The following is a 5,576-nucleotide window of genomic DNA, read 5'->3' as shown; positions in this document are numbered from 1 at the left end:
ATCCTTGCACGTTCCCATGGACAAATGGTTCTCCTGTGAGTTTTTTACTCCTGTTTTTTGGGTGGTGACATGTAAGCCTTTCAAAAAGTTCATATATCACATGTCCTGCAAATCTGATATTTACATTATGATTCATAACACTAGCAAAACTACAGTTTTAAAGTAACACAATTACAGTTTTAAAGTAATGATGTTTTATTTTGGATCATTGTGTTCTTAAATGTAAGGAAATATTTTGAAGTGTCATAGTATTAGGAAGGTTGAGAATCACTACTCAAGCACTACTCAATCACTACTGTGATTACAATAGGGCTGAGAAAGAAATTAGGGAATCAAAAGAAATTACATTATCTAACAATTGCCTTAACTCCTAACACTTCCCAGACATTTCCTTATTGGGACTCCACATGTAAATAGATGGGCTTCCAGGGGATATTGTAATTACACCACCAGTAAGTAGAAGAAGATGAAGGCATTCCTAAACTAAAAGAACATAGTTATCCTGAAAGTTTGTCACTCAATACAATGATTAAAGCACCAACAACTTCCAAAGACTAAAGAACAGCCCTCACATTCTTCTTTGAAAAAAAAAATGTAGAATATTTCCATAATGGAGTAAGAAAATGACATCATGATATTTTCAGGCAACTAGATGGAACCAGGAAAAATATTTCCGGGGGAAGTAAATAAAATGCAGACAAAAATATGGTATGTATTCACTTATAAAGAACACCATCTTTCAAGTAGTTAATTGCCCCTCTGTACTCCTTTCACATACACCAATCTTTCTCTGTTTCAGCAAGACCAGTCCTAGGAATTGTCTGTTCTACTTCTCTTTTCCCTGATCTTAAAGCCTCAATAGCTCAGGGAACCCTAGACCCTGCCAGCCTATTATATCAATAATAATATGAAGTTACATTTAGTGAGAATGTGAGTAAATTGCTCAATTCAAAGTCACAACATAGGAAATTTCAGATTGAAGAGCACGGTAGGAGACCACATTGTCATTGGGAACATTTCCCTTAATCACATATCACTTTGAAGCTTCCTAGATAAGAAGCTGTCTAATTAAAAATTTAATTTTCATTTTCTACCAGACATCATCAGAGAGGTAAACAGGAATAAAGGTGTGATATCTGTATAAAAGGATGAGATAAAGACTTTCTGGTTTTCACAAGAAAAAGTCACATGTGCACTGGATCAGAGATACAGAACACTGAGGAATGTCTGTTTTCTCGTCTCCATGGAAACCTCAAAATTCTCTCAGGTGTTCATTGGCTGAGGGGGAGAATGAAACAGGTGAAAGCCATTAAGAGTTTCAGGAGGCAGTTAGTAAAAGAGCAAAGTGAAGAGCCTGCTGAGGTGAAAGGGTAGTCAGCCCTGCAGGCCTCAATCTGGACAGCTAAAGCACACAACCCAGAGATGTCAGTACTGTGTCCAAGAATCTTGCTAAACAGACGTATTCAGAATTAGAGAGACTGAGACAGCCAGAAACAAAGATATGATGTGAGAGATACCAATAGACAGAGACTACATTCTGACTGGTCACATTCATTGGCATATCAACCTTAAAGCACACCATCCAATAATATAACTCCAATAGGAATTACATTACCTAACAAGGCCATATCATCTAACCTTGTACAGACATTTCCTCACTGTGGATTCATCTTGTAAATAGATGAGCTTCAATGAGAAATTGCAATTGAAATCAAAGGAATTTGAATAAGATGGAAGGCCTTCTAGGCTAAAAGAACATAGTTATCCAGATAGTTTGTCATTCAGTACAATTATTAAAAATCTCAACAACTTCAAAGATCTAAAGAACAGGACTGACAATCTGCTTTGGAAAAATGTAGAGTATTTCCATAGTGGAATATTATTCAGATAAGAAAATGACATCATGACTCTTTTAGGCAAATGGATGGATCCACAAAAAATCATGTGGGTGAAGTAACCAAATGCAGAATACCAAATCAGGTATATATTCCCTTATTAGGATTCCTAATAATGGGGATAAAGTTCCAATAAGCCAAGCCAGATTTCCACTATTGGAATTGGGTGGCAGTTAATTGAGTTGTTGGACCAGGACATCCTAAGGAATATTTCTTTTTTTTAGCTTTTTTTAGTTCTTATTAATTATACTTTATTCATTTTGTATCCCCCCATAAGCCTCTCCCTCCTCCCCTCCTGATCCCACCCTCACTCCCCTTTCTGCATGCATGCCCTTCCCAAGGCCACTGATAAGGGAGGTTATCCTCTCTTTTATGATCTAAGTCTATTAGTTCTCATCAAAAGTGGCTGCATTGTCCTCTTCTATGGCCTGGTAAGGCTGATCCCCCCTCAGGGGGAGGTAATCAAAGATCATGCCAAACAGATTATGTCAGAGGCAGTCCCTCTTCCCATTACTATGTAACCCACTTGGACACTGAACTGCCATGGGCTACATCTGTGCAGGGGTTCTAGGTTATCTCCATGAAGAATCCTTGTTTGGAGTATGAGTCTCTGGGAAGTTCCCTGTGTTCAAATTTTCTTGTTCTGTTGCTCTCCTTGTGGAGTCCCTGTCCTCTCCAGCTCTTGCTATTTCCCACTTCTTACATGAAATTCCATTCACTCTGCCCGACAGTTGGCTATCAGGCTCAGCATCTGCTATGATAGTCTGCAGGGCAGAGGCATTCAGAGGCACTATGTGGTAGGTTCCTAGTTTCTTTTCTGTTTCTTCTTCTGGCTTTCAGAGGCCCTCTGTAGCAGGATCCTAGGGTGTTTCCTGTTTTCTTATTCTTCTGATGTCCATCCTTTTTGCCTTTCAGGATGGGAATGAGCGTTTTAGTTAGGGTCCTCTCTCTTGCTTAGTATCTCTAGATGCACACATTTTAGTAGGTTTGTCCTATGTTGTATAACTATATGAGTAAGTATATACCATGTGTGTCTTTTTACTTCTGGAATAACTCACTCAGGATGATCCTTTCCAGGTCCACCATTTACCTGCAACAGTTTATGGCCTTTAGAAATAAAATGCTTAAAGCACTGAATGAAATAAAAGAAACGGAGTTGAAGGAACTAAAAGATAAACAGGAAAGTACAATCAAACAGGTGAAGGAAGTAAACAAAGCAACTCAATACCTGAAGATAGAATTGGAAAATTTAAAGAAAACACAAATGGAAGAAATAATGGAAAGGAAGAATCTAGGGAAGAAAACAGGAACTACAGAGGTAAGCATAACCAACAGACTATTCTTCCGAAAGAATCTCAGGTGTAGAAGATACAATGGAAGAAATCGATGTATCAGTCAAAGAAAATGTTAAATCTGAAAAATTCCTGACACTGACAATCCAAGAAATCCAAGACAATATGAAAAGACAAAAACCTAAGAATAATAGGTATAGAGGAAAAAGAAGACTCCCTTCTTCGAGGCCCAGAAAATATTTTCAACAAAATCATTGAAGAAAATTTCCCCAAGCTAAAGGAGAGGCCAATTAGAATACATGAGGCCTACAGAACACCCAACAAATTTGACCAGAATGCCACATAATAATCAAAACATAAGTATACAGAACAAAGAAAAAATACTAAAAGCTGCAAGGGAAAAAGGCGAGGTAACATATAATGGCAAACCCATTAGAATCACAACTGACTTTTCAACAGAGACTATGAAAGCCAGAAGGGCCTGGACAGATATCATGCAGACCCTAAGAGAACACAGATGTCAGCCCAGGCTACTATACCCCGCAAAACTCTCAGTCCTCATAGATGGAGAAAACAAGATATTCAATGACAAAAACAAACTTCAACAATACCTACAAACAAATCCAGCATTACAGAAGACACAAGAAAGGAAAATACAACCCAGGAAAACTAGCTACATTCAAGAAAACACAGGAAATAAAATAACCTCACTTCAGTAAAACAAAAAGCAACCAAGTACACAACCTGATGACCACAGCCAATATCAAAATCAAGGGATCTAACAGCCACTGGTCATTAATCTCTCTCAACATCAATAGACTCAACTCTCCAATAAAAAGACACAGATTAACAGAATGGATATGTAAACTAAACCCAGCAATCTGTTGCATACAAGAAACACACCTAAGACACAAAGATAGATATTACCTGAGGGTAAAGGGTTGGAAGACGACTTTCCAAGCAAAGAGACCCAAGAAGGAAGCAGGAGTAGCCATTGTAATATCTGATAAATAGACTTTCAATTAAAATTAATCAAAAGAGATGGGGAAGGACACTTAATACTCATCAAGGGAAAAATCCACCAGGAAGATATCACAATCCTGAACATCTATGCCCCAAATACAAGGGCATCCACATTTGTGAAAGAAACATTGATAAAAATTAAAGCACATATAGATCCCCACACATTAATAGTGGGAGACTTCAACACCCCACTCTCAACAAAAGACAGGTCAACTAAACAGAAATTAAACAAAGAAACAATGTCTCTGATAGAGGTCAAGAATCAAATGGACCTAACAGACATTTACAGAACTTTACACCCAAACACACAAGAATTTACCTTCTTCTCAGCACCTCATGGAACCTTCTCCAAAATAGACCATATAGTGGGTCACAAAGCAAGCCTCAACAGATACAAGAAGATTGAAATAATCCCTTGTATCTTTTCTGACCACCACGGAATAAAGCTGGACCTCAACAATAACAGAAATAGCAAAATGTCTACACACACATGGAAACTGAACAACTTGTTACTCAATGACAGCTGGGACAGGGAAGAAAGAAAGAAAGAAATTAAAGTCATTCTAGAACTCAATGAAAAAGAAGACACAACATACCCAAACAAGTGGGACACAATGAAAGCAGTGCTAAGAGGAAAGTTCATAGCACTAAGTGACTTCAAGAAGAAATTTGAGACAGCTAATTCAAGCACCTTAATGGCTCACTTAAAAACCCTAGGAAAACAAGAAGCAGACACACCAAGGAGTAGATGGCTGGAAATAATCAAACTCAGGGCTGAAATCAATCAATTGGAATCAAATAAAACAATTCAAAGAATCAATGAAACAAAGAGCTGGTTCTTTGAGAAAATCAACAAGATCGATAAACCCTTAGCCAAGTTAACTAAAAGGCAGAGAGACTCCACCCAAATCAACAAAATCAGAAATGAAAAGGGGGACATAACTACAGACACTGAGGAAATCCAAACAATCATTAGGACTTACTTCAACAGTCTATAGGCCACAAAATTTGACAATCTAAATGAAATGGACAATTTTATTGATAGATTTGACTTACCAAACTGAATCAGGACCAGGTAAATCAACTAAATAGACCTGTATCCCCCAAAGAAATACAAGCGGTCATCAAAAGTCTCCCATACAAAAAAAGCCCAGGACCAGATGGCTTCAGCCCAGAATTCTACCAGACCTTCAAAGAAGAGATAACATCAGTTCTCTTCAAACTATTCCACAAAATAGAAACAGAAGGAACATTACCAAACTCATTCTATGAAGCCATAGTCACCTTGGTACCTAAACCTCACAGACTCAACAAAGAAAGAGAATTTCAGGCCAATCTACCTTATGAACATTGATGCAAAAATACT

The sequence above is a fragment of the Meriones unguiculatus genome (genome assembly GCF_030254825.1).
Source record: "Meriones unguiculatus strain TT.TT164.6M chromosome Y unlocalized genomic scaffold, Bangor_MerUng_6.1 ChrY_unordered_Scaffold_23, whole genome shotgun sequence".
Lineage (NCBI taxonomy): Eukaryota > Metazoa > Chordata > Mammalia > Rodentia > Muridae > Meriones > Meriones unguiculatus.
Note: the sequence above shows the minus strand (reverse complement) of the source record.